The sequence below is a fragment of the Lipotes vexillifer genome, unplaced genomic scaffold (assembly GCF_000442215.2).
Source record: "Lipotes vexillifer unplaced genomic scaffold, Lipotes_vexillifer_v1.1 scaffold267, whole genome shotgun sequence".
NCBI lineage: Eukaryota > Metazoa > Chordata > Mammalia > Artiodactyla > Lipotidae > Lipotes > Lipotes vexillifer.
Window position 1 is genome coordinate 595264 of NW_006778156.1, and position 5168 is coordinate 600431.

Genomic DNA, 5168 nt, shown 5'->3' on the forward strand with positions numbered 1-5168 from the left:
CACTCTTTCGATTTTGTCACATTACATGGCAATGACAGTCTATCTGGGTGGATCTAATCTAATCATAATAAGCCCTTTAAAGGCAGAGAGTTTAAGTGAGGTATCACCTCACACTGGTCAGAAGGGCTATCATCGAAAAATCTACAAACAATAAATGCTGGAGAGGGTGTGGAGAAAAGGAAACCCTCTTGCCCTGTTGGTGGGACTGTAAATTGATACAGCCACTATGGAGAACAGTATGGAGGTTCCTTAAAAAACTACAAATAGAACTACCATATGACCCAGCAATCCCACTACTGGGCATATACCCTGAGAAAACCATAATTCAAAAAGTCATGTACCACAATGTTCATTGCAGCAGTATTTACAATAGCCAGGACATGGAAGCAACCTAAGTGTCCATCAACAGATGAATGGATAAAGAAAGTGTGGCACATGTATACAATGGAATATTACTCGTCCTAAAAATGAACAAAACTGAGTTATTTGTAGTGAGGTGGATGGACCTAGAGTCTGTCATACTAGTGAAGTAAGACAGAAAGAGGAAAACAAATACCATATGCTAATGAATATATATGGAATCTAAAAAAGTGGTACTGGTAAACCTAGTGACAGGGCAGGAATAAAGATGCAGATGTAGAGAACAGACTTGAGGACACATGGGTGGAAGGGTGAGCTGGGACAACGTGAGAAAGTAGCGTTGACATATATATATATATACTACCAAATGTAAAATAGACAGCTAGTGGGAAGCTGCTGCATAACACAAGGACAGCAGCTCAATGCTTTGTGACAACCTAGAGGAGTTGGATAGGGAGGGTGGGAGGGAGGCATAAGAGGGAGGTGATATGGGATATATGTATAAATATAGCTGATTCACTTTGTTGTACAGCTGAAATTAATACAACATTTTAAAGCAATTATACTCCAATAAAGGTAAAAAAAAAAAGGCAGAGAATTTCTCCCACTGGCAGTTGAAGAATAATTCAGAGATTTGAAGTAAGACAAAGATTTGATGAATTATTTCTGGCCTTGAAGATGGATTAGGCCATGTGAGAAGGAAAGCAGGTGGCCTTATAAAAGCTAAGAGCAGCCCCTTACTAACAGTCAGCAAAGAAATGGGGACCTCAGACCTATGACCACAAGGTATCTAATTCAGCCAACAATGTGAATGAAAATGGAAGTAGAGTCTTCACAGAGCCTCCAGTTGAATCAAACCCAAGAAACCCCTTGATTTTGGCCTTGTGAGAACCTAAGTAGAGAATCTAGCTGAGTTTGCCATGACTTCTGACCTATAAAACTCTAAGCTAGTAAATGTGTTTGTTTATGTTGCTAAACTTGTGATAATTTGTTATTCAGCAATAGAAAACAAATACTGTACAACTGACAATCTTAATACCTAACATCTTTATTGATAACTATTCATCAGGAGCATGTAAGATGGAGGTAGGTGAAATAGAGGAGAGATAGTCATGAATCAGAGACAATCTCATTCATAGTTTTGCTGACGTTCAATCTTAAATACTGCTATATCAGTTACCTTGAATTATGCTAATTCCCAGTTCTTAGTTTGTCCTAGTCAATTTTTTTCATTGGCTGTCATACCTGAGTCTCAAGTCACCAGGCATTTCTAATGATCACATGAAATGGTTTCAATAAAATCTTAAGCAGATTTCTTCCTACAAATAATAAAGTCTCATTATCAGTTAAAGTTACTATTTTTCCTGCTCCAATTTTTGGCAGGTTGGACATCACTTATTCACTAATTAATCATCACTACAGAGATTAGTACTAACATGTGCATGTCATTATTAAATTGTGAAAATGATTTCATCCAAACAGTTATTTCAGCCAAAATGTTCCAAGATTGAGTAAAGGAAGTCACTCAAAGTTTGCCAAATGTATCTTAATTTATGATTTTTGTTCTCAGTCTTTCTAAGTGTGCAGTCAGCATACAATATAGCATATGTTATTTTAAAGATTCATTTCATGTATATGGAACTTTATGTCTGTGACCCAGTATATTGTGAAATCTTTTGTCACTGAACATTTCTGGCTGCTCATTGAGGTGAGAAACAGCAGGCTATTCAGCCTGTCTAGAGTATAACCTCAAATCCCTTGGAGTAAGGGATTTCAACAACTGCATTTAATGGTTATGGAATTGACTTTCAGCTTCTGTTTGTAGGGGTTCTTCTATCTTGACATTTAAAAATAAATGTATGGCATATCTGTTTGCTGTTGCAGTCAAATACAATTTTTGATGACCTTTTCTTTCTCTTCCAAAACCTTGTGGCTTTTTTCTCAATTACAATTCAGGATACTTTTTTTTTTTTTGCAGTATGCAGGTCTCTCACTGTTGTGGCCTCTCCTGTTTCAGAGCACAGGCGCCGGACGCACAGGCTCAGCGGCAATGGCTCACAGGCCTAGCTGCTCCGCGGCATGTGGTATCTTCCCGGACCAGGGCACAAACCCGTGTCCCGTGCATCAGCAGGAGGACTCTCAGCCACTGCGCCACCAGGGAAGCCCATGCTTGCTATTTTTTAAAAAATAACATGGGAAGAAAACTCCCCCCCATTAAAAAATTCCTGCCAGTTAGAGGTTGGCCATTATTTTTTAAATTTATTATTGAAGTGTTTCATTTATTAAGATTAGAAGAATGTATCTGAGATGAACATAAGTCTGTTGTCTCCCACCTTCACTCTCCAGCTCCCATCCTGAAGCCTTATGGTAATGAGTATTCTGCTCCTGAGGTCATCTTGTCAAGGAATATTTTACTGGGTAAATAAATAAAGTGCAGTGTGCGCTTTGACTGTGCACTGTAGACTTCTGCAGACATAATTTAAAAGATATTATTATGAATATCATATGTGGTTAATGTAAATGATGGAGAAGCCAAAGGTCAACCACATTATAACAAATACAGTACATATTTCTCAAGGCTAGAAATAGGAATTGAAAATGCACTACTAGAATACAGAGCCTAGATAACACCAAGATGCCTGGAAGCCTGCTCCCAAGAAGCTTTTTGAACATTTTCTAGGAAACACATCACATCTTACCAAAATCACAGAAAATTTAACATACTGTTGAAAACATAGTCTTTTATATTAGTAATTGATACTAATTAATGATTTACATAAAAAATTAGCTTTCGGGCTTCCCTGGTGGTGCAGTGGTTGAGAGTCCACCTGCCGATGCAGGGGACACGGGTTCGTTCCCCAGTCTGGGAAGATCCCACATGCCGTGGAGTGGCTAGGCCTGTGAGCCATAGCCACTGAGCCTGCACTCCGCAGTGGGAGAGGCCACAACAGTGAGAGGCCCGCATACCAAAAATAAATAAATAAATTAAAAAAAATACAAAAAAAGTTAGTTTTTAATATTCAATTCTAGAGAAAAATTTCCCTCTCCCAGCAAGCTGGCCCATTTCCTTCTATCAGGCTACCCATTTTATTCCTCATTAACTGTAGCTGACATGACTCTCAGGGCTAAAATTATAGCTCATGTATTCTAACTATATCAACTTAGTCATTTGGTATGTGCATGTTCCCTCATTTTACCTTTTTATAAAATTTGCCATTGAAATGTATTGGTCACTAATACTTTATAAAACTGCTTTTACCCTTTATGAAACCAAAGAGAGTATAATACATAAATAAATAAGCATTTTATTATTTTGAAATGGGGATTGTGGATGGATTGAAGGAGTAGATAAGGGGCTGAAGGGAGATTAGTCTTCTTCCCAGGAGGACTTGAAACCATCCTATTACATTATCGATAATATACTTTAGAGGCCTAGATACTTAGAAACATCATTTCACTACTTCATTTCTTTTTGCAACAATTACAGGCATCAAATAACTTCTATGTTCTGTCACTTTTGTTGTTTTAATCTTGGGGTCAGACAGGAGAGATAACAAAATTCCATGCTTACTTGGACTCATCAATCTAATTATTAATATATTCCTAGTATTTCTGATATATACTTTTTTGCCATTAGTTTTATTTATTAAGTTTTAAGGTATTGGGGGATCGCAACATTTGCAAAGTTAAACATTTTTCTAGAAATAATTCTTTCTAGGGAAGACTTTAATTTGTCTGAACATCTAAAAATAAGTAGAAGTATAGTGAAATATTTTTATTCATTCATTCATTTGACAAATAAATTTAGGGTGTCCTCTGAGTAAAGCATCATGCGGGTTGTTGGTGATACAGCAGCAAATCAGAAAATTAAAGTCTTTACTCTCACAGACCTCATATTCTAGTGGTGTAAAGAGAGTTTATAGCTAAATAAATAAATATATATGTTCCAGTAGGAATACATTCCAATTAAAAACAATAAAAAAGGTAATAAAGTAGAGAGCAACATAGGGAGTCAGTAGGTAGGTTGGACATCTTTAGTTAAGGTAATCTGGAAAAGTCTCTCAGAGGAGGTAATATTTTAATTGAGACTTTCAAATATATAATGATAAACATCTATGTATAATTATATTGCATGCATTGAACAAGTAGTTATTGAACTCCTACAATTATTAGGCGCTGTGTTAAGGTTCTGAGTATAAAAAAAGTGAACAAAAACATATGTTTATGATTAGTGTGAGATACTAACAAACCATGGATGGCAACTAAAATAAATGTAAAAGGATATATGTTATGAAATAAAGTGTGATGGTTCTAGGAAAGCATATAACAGGAACAGCTGAACAAGTCATAGGAATGATAATGGAGCAGAAAACTGAAAGAAAAGTGGGAGCTATGTAAGACAAGAACAGAAAGAATATTTCAACAGAGAGAACAGCATGTGCAAAGGCCCTACAGCATGTGCAAAGGCACCTTGTCTTCTTCCTGATCTTAGTGGAAATGCTTTCAGTTTTTCACCATTGAGGATGATGTTGGCTGTGGGTTTGTCATATATGGTCTTTATTATGTTGAGGAAAGTTCCTTCTATGCCTACTTTCTGCAGGGTTTTTAACGTAAATCGGTGTTGAATTTTGTCAAAAGCTTTCTCTGCATCTATTGAGATGATCATATGGTTTTTCTCCTTCAATTTGTTAATACGGTTTAGCACATTGATTGATTTGCATATATTGAAGAGTCTTTGCATTCCTGGAAAAAAACACACTGGATCATGGTGTATGATCCTTTTAATGTGCTGTTGGATTCTGTTTGCT